Source organism: Anabrus simplex, chromosome 1 (assembly GCF_040414725.1).
Source record: "Anabrus simplex isolate iqAnaSimp1 chromosome 1, ASM4041472v1, whole genome shotgun sequence".
Lineage (NCBI taxonomy): Eukaryota > Metazoa > Arthropoda > Insecta > Orthoptera > Tettigoniidae > Anabrus > Anabrus simplex.
In genome coordinates this window covers 1,648,162,912-1,648,177,822 of record NC_090265.1, presented here as the reverse complement: position 1 = coordinate 1,648,177,822, position 14,911 = coordinate 1,648,162,912, and positions in this window count along the sequence as shown.

Genomic DNA, 14,911 nt, shown 5'->3' with positions numbered 1-14,911 from the left:
ATGTACAGTAGTATGAGGGAATTATGGACATCAATCAATCAATCAATCAATCAATCAATCAATCAATCAATCAATCATTCAATCAATCAATCAATCAATCAATCAATCAATCAATCAATCAATCAATCAATCAATCAATCAATCAATCAATCAATCAATCAATCAATCAATCATCAATCAATCAATCAATCAATCAATCGATCGATCGATCGATCAATCAATCAATCAATCAATCAATCAATCAATCAATCAATCAATCACCACTGATCTGCAGTTATGGCTGTCGCCCAATTGACGATAAGATGGAATGGACTTTCACTTAGTATTCTACCACTTTGGGAGAATAAAAACCCCAAGTAATTGAAATGATTCTCTTTTTTCCAGTTCGATGTTTCCAACGCAACATTCAGTTCTCTTAGACTTTTTCTACCACTGACATAACTTTAGTTTTCGAAATGCTAGTTTTCACGTTATACTCGTTGCACATTTCATCGAGCTGCATAATATTAGTTGGCAGCCTTACATAAATTATTATTATTACTATTATTATTATTAGTATTATTAGTATTATTAGTATTATTATTATTATTACTATTGTACCGGTACACCTCAACCCTGTGCATATAAATGAAGCGCCTTGAAGAACGCTGTCTAACATAAAGTTTGCAGCAACTATTTCAAAAATTGTGGACTTTTCTCAATAGATATCTGTTAAAAAAACTGATGTCATGCACTCTGGTGTAAAGTGGAACTACTAAAAATTTAAAGAAATTTTGTATTTATAGGTTTTCTAAACTCAATCGAGTATTCCTTGTACTTGATATTTCAAAGTTTGCAACACTTCTAACTCATCCCGCCAGCTCTGGAGTCTGGCCAATCAGAAATTTTGTGTATTTAATTTTCAGCCAATCACATGCCTCTTGTAACTTTTCGATTGTCCAATAAAAAGTAGAGGGTGTGTCTGGACTTTGTCCAGAACTTTCTCGAACCTTCTTCTCGGGTACAAAAGCTGACACCTTTTCGAGCTAACTTGTCTTATTGGTCGTTTTGTTACTGAGAGTGTGTGTTAAGAGAGAGGAGCCGGAGGCCTCATCAATCGGCAAACAGAACATCAGCTATGGTAATGGTCACCATTTTTCTATCTCTGTAGTTATCTCTGCAAGCTAACTCGAGGGAAGGTTTTCTATCTTTATTAATGTAACCGTGAATTTCCTAAAATGTAAATTTTTCCATCTTCTCATGTAAAAGTTCGAGTAAATCTACTTAACTGAAATCCGGGGATAGAGAGTGCGTTACCCTCTCAAACTCCCCTTCAGTTTAATTTGGAGGTGTCTACGACTTTGTAACTGTTTTCACTATTGTAAACTGTAACTTATCTTGTCCATCTGGTCACCTCAGTAGTTTAGGATTAGCCTCTGTATTGTCGGTCCACAAGGCCAAGTAGGGTTTTAATCTTTGATTTCAAGGAGCGCGAGTTTCCGCCTCCATACATTTTTGATTTTTGGGCCAGTAATTGAACCTGTTTCTTTCCATACAGGCCCGGAAGAATGGGTACTAAACACCCCCGTATCATTTCTTCCATGTAAACTTAATAGACAAATGATACGGTCGTGTAAATTGTAGGTTGTACCTAGAGAGGCCTGAAAGTGTAAATTTTATTAAGCAAAGACGCCCTAATCCCAAATGTAAAAGTTAAGGTTATATTGATTAGGCAGTAAGTTTTCTGGAGCGCAGTCTCCTTGGTAGAATTATAGAGTATAGAAGCTCTTCCTTGTAATGTAAAATATATTTGTATGAATATTGAATGGTGCCTTTGGAAGGCCGTAACTTGTAACCTCTGGAGCAAAAGGTGCTCTTGAAAATTGTGATTTAAACATCCTGTAAAAGAAATTGGGAGATTTGTCTCTTTGCTTATCTAACTAAACGCAACAGTAGTGATGTTGGGACCTTTGTAAAATGGGAGCTTGAAGCTTAAATTGTAACGAAACCTTTCTTGGTTTTTCTGTTTTTTCTACCTTGTAACAAACTAGTTCTGTACCTGAAATATTGTTCTGTGGCCAAGCGAATTGTTTTGTTAAAATTTAATATCTGAAAAGAAATATAACTTTTAAAGTTTGAAATATATCTTTGACTGTTGCAGATAGACCCATTCAAGCCAGCACCTTCTTTCACCTCTCTGTGAAATGGCTTCATAGAGTAGTAAAATTAGCGTGGAGTGTTGGTAAGTTACCTTCAGATTGGACAAAAGCAGTAATTGCCCCTATCTATAAGCAAGGGAACAGGAAGGATTGCAACAACTATCGAGGTATCTCATTGATTAGTATACCAGGCAAAGTATTCACTGGCATCTTGGAAGGAAGGGTGCGATCAGTCGTTGAGAGGAAGTTGGATGAAAACCAGTGTGGTTTCAGACCGCAGAGGGGCTGTCAGTATGCGCCAGGTAATTGAAAAATGCCACGAGAGGAATAGGCAGTTGTGTTTATGTTTCGTAGATCTAGAGAAAGCATACGACAGGGTACCGAGGGAAAAGATGTTCACTATACTGGGGGACTATGGAATTAAAAGTAGATTATTAAAATCAATGAAAGGCACTTATGTTGACAATTGGGCTTCAGTGAGAATTGATGGTAGAATGAGTTCTTTGTTCAGGGTACTTACAGGGGTTAGACAAGGCTGTAATCTTTCACCTTTGCTGTTCGTAGCTTACATGGATCATCTGCTGAAAGGAATAAAATGGCAGGGAGGGATTCAGTTAGGTGGAAATGTAGTAAGCAGTTTGACCTATGCTGACGACTTAGTCTTAATGGCAGACTGTGCCGAAAGCCTGCAGTCTAATATCATGGAACGTGAAAATAGGTGCAATGAGTATGGTATGAAAATTAGCCTCTCAAAGACTAAATTGATGGCAGTAGGTAAGAAATTCAACAGAATTTAATGTCAGATTGGTGATACAAAGCTAGAACAGGTCGATAATTTCAAGTATTTAGGTTGTGTGTTCTCCCAGGATGGTAATATAGTAAATGAGATTGAATCAAGGTGTAGTAAAGCTAATGCAGTGAGCTCGCTGTTGCGATCAGCAGTATTCCGTAAGAAGGAAGTCAGCTCCCAGACGAAACTATCTTTACATCGGTCTGTTTTCAGACCAACATTGCTTTACGGGAGTGAAAGCTGGGTGGACTCAGGATATCTTATTCGTAAGTCAGAAGTAACAGACATGAAAGTAGCAAGAATGATTGCTGGTACATACAGGTGGGATCAATGGCAGGAGGGTACTCGGAATGAGGAGATAAAGGCTTAGGAATGAACTCGATGGATGAAGCTGTACGCATAAACCGGCTTTGGTGGTGGGGTCATGTGAGGCGAATGGAGGAGGATAGGTTACCTAGGAGAATAATGTACTCTGCTATGGAGGGTAAGAGAAGTAGAGGTAGACCAAGACGATGATGATTAGACTCGGTTTCTGACGATTTAAAGATAAGAGGTATGGAACTAAATGAGGCCACAACACTAGTTGCAAATCGAGGATTTTGGCGACGTTTAGTAAATTCACAGAGGCTTGCAGACTGAACGCTGAAGGGCATAACAGTCTATAATGATAGTATGTATGTATGTATGTATGTATGTATGTATGTATGTATGTATGTATGTATGTATGTATGTATGTATGTATGTATGTTTGTATGTATATGTGAGTTAATTCCTTAGGAAGCATTTACCAAGTTAAATTTATTGTATTCGTTACCAGGTAGTTTTAGGTACATAATTTGTATGTAATGTTAATATCAAATTAATTGTGGAATTTAACCTATTGATAATGTACAGTTTATTGTGAACAGTGACGGTTAATGCTCCTTGGGAGGAAATGAACACTTTATTTCCATCTTTGGGCTCTATATTTTAAACTATACTAGGAGTTTCCCGCTGGCAATGTACAAAGTATGTTGTTGTTCTTTACTATCTTTACGGAGGTATTTGCAAAGTTTCGAGTTAATGAAATAAAGCACATGATCTGCTGTGGTAATAGAACATAACAGTATGTCAACAAAACACTTGAAAATACATTACACAAAGAAATTGAATTAAACGTTCCTTGGAATAACACTACGCACCGAAATGTTAAAAAGTCCTTCAAAGATCTTCGTCATGGAGACAAATGTACTCATAACTTTTCTCAGAATATACCATTTTAAGTAGTTATTACATCAAAAGAAAGCGCTTGATCCGCTGGGTGTTTTAAACCAAAACAAACTGCGTACCTCAATAAGAACGAAGGATATGATTGCTTCAATTAGAAAAAATGTTGAAGAAATGGGACGTCAAATTGAATGTGCACTCATAACTTTCCTCAGAATCAACCAATTTGAATAGTTAAGAGCTGAAATGAAAGAGCTTGATCCACTGAGTATTCTTAGGCCGAAACGAACTCCGTGCGTCAGTTCGAACCAAAAATATGATTGCTTCAAAGACACAAAAAATAAAAATAAAAAATAATTTGAGGAAGGCGTAAGTTAAGTGATCTATAGTACCTGATGACAAATCTGTGCATGAATACCTTTAAGTTTAAAAAATGCAGGAGATCGACCGGATAGAACGGCCGGACTGACTGACTTTAGTTTTCATAATATTTTTAATATATAGATATCCTTTCCTCCTCTACGAACCAAGTGACCTTGCCGCGGTGGGGAGGCTTGCGTGCCCCAATGATGCAGATAGCCGAGCCGCAGGTGCAACCATATCGGATGGGTATCTGTTGAGAGACCAGACTAACGAATGGTTCATCGAAAGGGGGGTAGCAGCCTTTCGGTAGTTGCAAGGGCGGCAGTCTAGATGATTGACTGATACGGCCTTGTAATAATACTCAACATGGCTTAGCTGTGTTGATACTGCTACACGGCTGAAAGCAACGGGAAACTACAGCCGTAACCACCTCCCGAGGACATGCAGCTCTCTCTGTATGAATGATGTACTGATGATGGCTTCCTCCCGGGTAAAATATTCCGGAGGTAAACTAGTCCCCCATTCGGATCTCCGGGTGGGGACTACACGAGAGGGGCGATCATCAGGAAGATGGATACTGACATTCTGCGAGTCGGAGCGTGAATGTTAGAAGTTTGAATCGTTGTGGTAGGTTAGAGAATCTGAAAAGGGAGATGGATAGGCTAAAGTTAGATGTAGTTGGTATAAGTGAAGTACGTTGGCAGGAAGAACAGGATTTTTGGTCAGGCGACTACCGAATTATCAACACGAAATCAAACAGGGGTAATGCAGGAGTTGGTTTAATAATGAATAAGAAAATAGGGCAGCGGATAAGCTACTACGACCAGCATAGTGAAAGAATTATTGTCACCAAGATAGACACCAAACCAATGCCCACCACAATAGTGCAGGTCTATATGCCTACTAGTTCAGCGGATGATGAAGAAATTGAAAGAATATATGAGGAGATAGAAGATTTAATACAATATGTCAAAGGTGACGAGAATCTAATTGTGATGGGAGACTGGAACGCAGTGGTAGGCCAAGGAAGAGAAGGTAGCACAGTAGGAGAATTTGGATTGGGACAAAGGAACGAAAGAGGAAGTCGGCTGGTTGAATTCTGCACTGACCATAATTTAGTCCTCGCCAATACTTGGTTCAAACACCACAAACGACGTATGTATACGTGGACGAGACCTGGAGACACTGGAAGGTATCAAATAGACTTCATTATGATTAGGCAGAGATTCAGAAACCAGGTGTTGGATTGCAAAACCTTCCCAGGAGCAAACGTGGACTCTGACCACAACTTGTTGGTCATGAAATGCCATCTGAAGTTGAAGAAATTGAAGAAAGGAAAGAATGCAAAAATATGGGATCTAGACAAGTTGAAAGAAAAGAGTGTGAGGGATCGACCAAGGAACATGTTGCACAAGGACTAAATGAAAAGGCCGAAGGAAACACAGTAGAGGAAGAGTGGAGAGTCATGAAAAATGAAGTCAGTAGGGCTGCTGAAGAAATGTTAGGAAGGAAGAAAAGATCAACTAAGAATCAGTGGATAACTCAGGAGATACTAGACCTGATTGATGAACGACGAAAATACAAGAATGCTAGAAATGAAGAGGGCAGAAAAGAATACAGGCGATTAAAGAATGAAGTGGATAGAAAGTGCAAGGTAGCTAAGGAAGAATGGCTGAAGGAGAAGTGCAAGGATGTCGAAGGCTGTATGGTCCTGGGAAAGGTAGATGCTGCATACAGGAAAATCAAGGAAACCTTTGGAGAAAGGAAATCTAGGTGCATGAATATTAAGAGCTCAGATGGAAAGCCACTTCTAGGGAAAGAAGACAAAGCAGAAAGATGGCAGGAGCATATCCAACAGTTGTATCAAGGTAACGATGTAGATAATTTCGTTCTGGAACATGAAGGGGCTGTTGATGCTGATGAAATGGGAGACCCAATTTTGAGGTCAGAGTTTGACAGAGCTGTGAGTGACCTAAATAGGAACAAGGCACCTGTAATTGATGATATTCCCTCTGAATTACTGACTGCCTTAGGAGAATCCAGCATGGTAAGGTTATTTCATTTAGTGTGCAAGATGTATGAGACAGGAGAAGTCCCATCCGATTTTCGGCAGAATGTTGTTATACCTATTCCCAAGAAAGCCGGTGCTGACAGGTGTGAAAACTACCGCACTATTAGTTTAGTATCTCATGCCTGCAAAATTTTAACACGTATTATTTACAGAAGAATGGAAGAACAAGTTGAAGCTGAGTTGGGGGAAGATCAATTTGGCTTCAGAAGAAATGTAGGAACACGTGAAGCAATCCTGACTTTACGTCTGATATTAGAGGATCGAATCAAGAAGGACAAGCCCACGTACATGGCATTCGTAGATCTAGAAAAGGCATTCGATAATGTTGATTGGACCAGGCTATTTATGATTCTGAAGATGATAGGGATCAGATACCGAGTACGAAGAATTATCTACAACCTGTATAAAAATCAGTCTGCAGTGATAAGAATCGAGGGCTTTGAAAAAGAAGCAGCAATCCAGAAAGGAGTGAGGCAAGGCTGCAGTTTGTCCCCTCTCCTTTTCAATGTTTACATAGAACAGGCAGTAAAGGAAATCAAAGAGAAATTTGGAAAGGGAATCACAGTCCAAGGAGAGGAAATCAAAACCTTGAGATTTGCGGATGATATTGTTATTTAATCTGAGACTGCAGAAGATCTCGAGAAGTTGCTGAATGGTATGGATGAAGTCTTAGGTAAGGAGTACAAGATGAAAATAAATAAGTCCAAAACAAAAGTAATGGAGTGCAGTCGAACGAAGGCAGGTGATGTAGGAAATATTAGATTAGGAAACAAAGTCTTAAAGGAAGTAGATGAATATTGTTACTTGGGTAGTAAAATAACCAACGATGGCAGAAGTAAGGAGGACATAAAATGCAGACTAGCACAAGCAAGGAAGAGCTTCCTTAAGAAAAGAAATTTGCTCACTTCAAACATTGATATCGGAATTAGAAAGATGTTTTTGAAGACTTTTGTGTGGAGCGTGGCATTGTATGGAAGTGAAACATGGACGATAACTAGCTCAGAAAGAAAGAGAATAGAAGCTTTTGAAATGTGGTGTTACAGAAGAATGCTGAAGGTGAGATGGATAGATCGAATCACGAATGAAGAGATACTGAATCGAATTGGTGAGAGGAGATCGATTTGGCTAAATTTGACGAGAAGAAGAGATAGAATGATAGGACACATCTTAAGACACCCAGGACTTGTTCAGTTGGTTTTTGAAGGAAGTGTAGGTGGCAAGAACGGTAGGGGTAGACCAAGGTATGAATATGACAAACAGATTAGAACAGATGTAGGATGCAATAGTTACGTAGAAATGAAAAGGTTAGCACAGGATAGGGTGGCATGGAGATCTGCATCAAACCAGTCTATGGACTGATGACTCAAACAACACACAGATATCCTTTATGTAGAGCTTCCGAGGCTCAGGCGGCCACTAACTGCTGGATTCCATAGTTTAAATCCCGGGAACTCAATTTGTGATTTGTGCTGGATAAAGCGGATGCGGGACAGGCTTATCTCTGGGTACTCCGGTTTTCCCTGTCACCTTTCACTCCAGAAACACTCTCCAATATCATTTCATTTCATCTGTCAGTCACTAATCAATTCCCCAGGGGGTGCGACAGGCTTTAGCAGGCGGCAAAATTCCTATCCTCACCGATAGAAGGGGGCCTCATTCATTCCATTCCCGACCCGGATGAATGACTGGAAACAGGTTGTAGATATTCATTTTCATTCTGTATGTACAGTAAATGTTCATTTTCAATTATAAACTCGATTGTCATTAAACTAAAGCGTAATATATACTTATTTAGCTCTTTTCATTTCCATTTGTCTTAATTCCACACAGTTTCCACAATTTAGTTTTTTATTTTATTTTCTCACCTTCGGATTCCAGGCGTACAGTACAATGGGAAGAACCTCATATTTTTTTAAGCTCTAGAATTATGGTATTCCCGAACCAAGACACAGCTAAAAAAAAGTATTGTTATCTATTAGGAAAGCGAACATATTCATTTCCTTCCTGCATATAACAAATAAAATAAAATAAAATATAATAAAATACAGATGTAAAACCCTTAACCAAGGGGTCACAACACCCTTCCATCTACTCCTTCTTGACATCCTTTTACCGACCTCCTTCATTCTTCGCATATCCTTAACTCTCAAGGTGGCCCACCGCACCCCTTCAGCGTGGGGAATGAAAATTTATTATGATGATGATGATAATTTTTCACACTCTAGTGTGTCCGACTCGTTGGCTGAATGGTCAGCGTACTGGCCTTCGGTCCAGAGGGACCTATCTGTGTCGGTGCGACGTAAAGCAACTAGCAAAAACACTATCATCCACCACAATAACACGCAGTTACCTGTACATGGCAGATGCCGCCCACCCTCATTGGAGGGTCTGCCTTACAAGGGCTGCACTCGGCTAGAAATAGCCACATGAAATTATTAAGACTCTAGTGTGCGGTCCCTTGAGTTGTACAGGTAGGGTATGAGGGACTACAGTAATTAATAAAATCATAGTAAAGAATACATGCGGGGGCGTATGACCTTCGATGATAGGCCCCTTAAAACAACAAGCATCATCATAATCAAGAATACATGCTAGTTCAAGAATGAGTACAACACTTTTGGCTGATGAAACTGTGATCTGGAAGAGTTGACGCCATCTAGGTTGTTCAATTCATTTTGTCATATAAATACAAAATGTGTCACCAGAGATCTTTAATCTGTCCACTTCGTAAGACATGGAATGCGAAAAGGACATTCATCCGCCTTCAGCAATCTTATTACATGTACTGGGTTTGAACCTGCGATCTCGGAATTCTAAGGCCAAAACTCTTATCGTTGCTCCACGGATAAAACTTAAAATATTTAATGAATACCGCCAAGAGTACTGAGGAGCTGCTCTAACCGACAATGTCAAGCGTATGACGGGCTGAATGTCGTCTTGGAGAGCGAAGATATGATGACGTCGAAGAATATGATTTCCAATAATATCGATCTTCCCTTAACAATCTGTAACATTGGTCACAGCTGGTCAACCTCTCCCTCCTCATCACCGCCACTTTCTTATTGTAAGCTCCTTGGAAGGAAAAGAACGGGAGAGGAAAATGGAAACTCTTCACGTACATAAAGAACAGTCCCTGGTGGACCAAATAAAAGAAAGGGGTGCTCCGCCCATCTCGAGCAGATTAACGCAGCCACCATCGAAAAGAAGGTAGCCGGCGTGCAATTCCGGAGAGGACAGAACACTAAGCCAGATTTCAGTAAGAACATCCAATCGATTTTTTTTCACTTCGAGGAGCTAATGGTGTTTGCTTTAGAAGAAGGGTTTTAACAGTGTCGGAGCGCTAATGATGCAAGATGAGACCTTCTATTGTTTAGTTTTTGTAAGCTAAAATCTGACGGAGAGAACATTTCCTTTAATGAATGTCATGGCGGCTAGCGAAAATTAAATCTTCTAATTAATAGAATTTCAGTAACTTACTGAATAAGGCCATATGAGTACCTGTGAGGAATATATATTTCGCCGAAAGTTATAGGATATCAGTATTCAACTGAGCCTACCACGCCTAATGTGGTAAACCACGCTTTCTCTCCCCTTTATGATGAGTTTATAATCCGTCAGCAAGGAAAGAACCTAGTGGAAACCATTGTTCAGAGAAACCTTGCAAGACTAATACCTCATGAAAAAAAAATGTCCAATGCGTTGGATAGACCAAATGAAACGGAGAACTAATAGGACCTTGTGTCAATCAGGCTATGAAGAAGATGATCGGGTTTATTAGAGGCAACTAGTCAAACAAGTCACATGTTAGCTGACCAAATTTCCTCACTGGAAGACGGTTTTGATTAGGATAAAATTATTATTACCCTTGTTAGACGATATAATGGAGAGGTCTTCTGTAGTGTGTAATGTGAGAATTTATCAGGAGGGAATCTGGATCTCGGGTTAGTACTTATTTTTATTTAGAGAATAAGTACGATTTATTTATTTATTTTATTTATTTATTTATTTATTTATTTATTTATTTATTTATTTATTCATTTATTTATTTATTTATTTATTTATTTATTTATTTATTTATTTATTTATTTATTTATTTATTTATTTATTTATACAATTTCCTTCACGTCGCATCAACACTGACAGGTCATATGGCGATGGTGGGACAGGGAAGGGCTAGGAGTTTGAAGGAAGCGATCGTGGCCTTAATTAAAGTACATCCCTAGCATTTGCCTGGTGGGAAATTTGGAAACCACGGAAAGCCATTTTCAGGACTGTAGAGAGTGGAGTTTGAACCCACCATATCCCGAATGCAAGCTGATAGCTAGGTGACCCAACCGCGCAGCCACTTGCTCGGCACAAAATTAAATAAGTAGTGGTAATATATTTGCGATGATATAAAACAAATAAAATATATAATAATAATCATTAAATATAGATACGATAATATTATAAAGGGAACAAAACATTCAGCATGAAAATACATCGCTTTATTTTTACATATAGATTCTTCGTCCCACCGTCTCCCAATATGTCAGCAGTCGGCTTCATCAAAATAATACCATCACGTCTTGTTGATAGCGCGGTCTGTGGTAAAATGTGTTACTGAAGACATTTCATTGTGCCGTTCAGATGAAATTTAAATAAGTGTACGTAGGTGAAATAAAATTAAAGTGATAACAGGAAAATTATAATATTGTGATGACAAGACAGTTGTCATTTAGAAACATAATATTCATAAACGTTTTATCTATTCCATCTGGATTTTTAAGAGAGAAATTCTGACCAAAATCTGAACTAACGCTACGAATGACCTCTTGATATAGGCCTACTTGTTTTTGTTCGGGTGTTCAGTTTAGTAACGTTTCGAGCAACTAGTTGAGAACGTATGACTACGTCGTAAGAAATTTCTTTCAGGTATTCGCGATTGACGATGTCCGACACCTTGGCTGTATGGTCAGCGTTGAGGCCTTCGGTTCAGGGGTTCGATTCCCGGCCGAGTCGCGGATTTTAATCGCGTCTGATTAATTATTATGGCTCGGAGACTGAGTGTTTGTGTTTATTCCTCCTCATATTCAGAGAGTACACCTCACTACCAACCATCACAGAAATTCGCACTAGTGCATACATTCCTCCACATGGGTTGGCATCAGGAAGGGCATCCGGCCGTTAAACAGGACCAAAACCACATGTGCGACACAGTTCGCTTCCGCGACGCCACAGATGTGAGAAAAACCGTAGAAGAAGAAGAAGACAGGCAGTTTTTACAAGCTGCTTTACGTCGCCCCAACACAGTAGGTCTTATGACGACGATGGGATAGGAAGGGGCTAGGAATGGGAAGGAAGAGGCCGTGGCTTTCATTAAGGAACAGCCCCAACATTTGCCTGGTATGAAAATGGGAAACCACGGAAAACCATCTTCAGGGCTGCCGACAGTGGGGCTCGAACCCACAATCTCCCGAATTCTGGATACTGGCCGCACTTAAGCGACTGCAGCTATCGAGCTCGGTAAGACAGGCAGTCGTTATTTGACTGAGGTTCCTTTCTTTTTCTTGCTAGTTGCTTTACGTCGGACCGACTGAAGTTCCTAATGCTCGAACAGTGCTTAAAGAAAGTTTAAGACGATCAATTAATGAACTCATGGTTCTACATTTATTGTAGGAGATGTTCCGTTCTGCAAATATGTTCTGGACTATTCGTGCTGATATCCTTCTTATAAAAAACAACTGTTGAAGTATAGAATGAAGTTGAAGAGTTATACATTACTAATCACTTTTATAGACCTACACAAATATCCCACTTTTGGGTTTAAGGGCCAGTCTGTCCACTAACTACAGAATGTATATGGCTGCACTATCTATTAGTAAATACCTATCCAATTGAGAGTGTATTGTAACTGTCATCGCCGCTGTAGGTGTAAAATGGTATGAAACGTCAATAACGAATCCGAAGCAGCTTTTTAAATTTCTGTTTTATATTTAGTGAAAGGGATTAAAAGCCGTCCTTCAATTATTCAACGATCATAATGACTGTTTGGACAAAAAGTGCCGATATAAAATATTGACACTTAAACTGCTGTGAGGTTTATACTACATTTAATGGAATCTAATAGCGTTATAACAATCATCTATAAACCGAAGTACTACCATGTTATAACATAGGGCTCGTACACTACCTGGTACTTTCCCTGCAATAAGTTACTCACACTTAAATAATATCGGAAACTCTTTATCATCCTCTTACAAAATTACAGCATTTGTGAGAGGTAAAAAGGCAGCATGTGACATCATTCGAATCTGGCATTGCTTCCATTTGTTTCAGGGAGTTTCCTCCTCTCCCCCCCCCCTCCCCCCAGCATGTTCCCTAACCCGAGGTCAATTCTCTTTACAATAGATAATATTTTAACATTAATCATTAATCACCGGTGCCCGGATTCTGATGACATGTCATTCTTTAAATGATTCACCACATACATTGCTAACTTATATGCAAATCCTCTTCATGGCCCCATATTTTAGAAATAGATATTTATTAAGTAGTTTTTCATCAATTTTCTAAATCATTTTCTCACTTTTCGCGTCATTATTATGTCATTTTATGGAATTTATAAAACTATTTTGTACGTTTTGAGACATTGTCTCACATTCTTAATGGTTTATGAAGCATTTTTGCGTATGGTACTGGATATTAACGGAACAGAAAGTGAGGATGAATACGAAGACATGAGAATCTTCTCAACTTCGTTCATCCCTTATTACTTGGAATATCCACATTCCAGGAGACAGACCTGCTTGCAGCTAATCCGCAAGCGATGTTGAAATTGAGGGGGTAGATTAGGCCCAGCAATGCAAGTCTGGTTAAGTACCTCTTTGCAACCATACTTGTGCTAAGTGGATTTGCGTTTCCGGCCGTGATTGTTTTTCGAGTGTATTTAAAATGCCGAGGTTAAAGCCATCTAGGTCTGTTCATTTGAAACAAATAATTTCGGAATTCGGCGAGGATATTTTTACAATCAATGGTGAAATTCTTTTCTGCAAAATGTGTGAAGTGGAAGTGGCAAGAGATAGGAGATTTGCCGTTCAGCAATATATCGGTCGAGAGAAGCACATACTGTACGCGTGTGGGAAGGGCGATATTATCATGATTTGATACAATGATGTGTACCCGATGCATTTACTGGACGTATTACAAAATGGCGCCTACGGAAGATAGAGGCCAGCCGAGGCAAAGAAATGTGTTGTAGGATATCGATACTTATATATGTCAGAAGGCCATGACTAACTTAAACCTACCACTATGAAGGCGGTGTACAATGGTGTAGAATCGATAGAATTGTTTTAAAAAAATAAGAAGTGTCAATCGGATTATTATAAAAACTGACTTAAAAAATTGACTTCGTAAGGATAAGACTTCCTGAACATCGCTCTAAAAAAATAAGCAAGATTTGCAGTATCTAACGAGAATTTTAAGCTCAGAGGTCGGTAATATTGAAGAAAACGAAGAAATAAACGTTGAAATACAGTAAAGAAGAAATAAAATCCAGAAATTTCGAAAAGGTCGTCAAAATACTTAGACGCAAAATCGTTCGGAAACAAGTTGATTAAGTCGCTAGAGCTTGAAATTGAGCTATATTAAGTGGAAATAATAGCAACGATAGCCTAAATAAAGAGGCAAACATTATAAAAATATATATATACTTCGCAGAACCATGATGATTTTACATTTTCCAGTATCGATGGATATTGTCTACTGTGTTCCTGAACAGATAATGGCTTGCTAAATCGGCATAGACCAACCTGGAGGGAGATGTCATCCTGGCAGTTAAAACCACCCGACCCGTGTGGAGGAGGTCACCCTGACCCGTAGGGTGCAGATGTAAATTTATATGATATTGAAGTAATGGAATACATGTTGGAAGTCCCTAGGGCTGGCGAAATGTTACGACACTTGCAAGGATACTGAACAATGACAGTGGTAAATTTGCATTTCACAACGCCTGGCAAGTTAGGAGGCTTAACTGGACAACATGTACTATTATACGTGAGTGAGAAGTATTAAATTTACATGTACTTTTTTTTTTTGCTAGGGACTTTACGTCGCACCGACACAGATAGGTCTTATGGCGTCGATTTACATGTACTACTATACGTACGTGTAATATACGAAACATCTGCTCCCTTAGTTACGAAAGTGGAAAGGGGGAGATTTATTACAATGGATATCACATGAGACCAGACTGATACTGTTTAATAAAAAGAGAGCTTGGCGCCTGTGGAAAGACTTCCCTAACCCACACACTCACAATACTTTCGTTAAAATCCGCCGCCACGCGAGGTTTATGGTCAG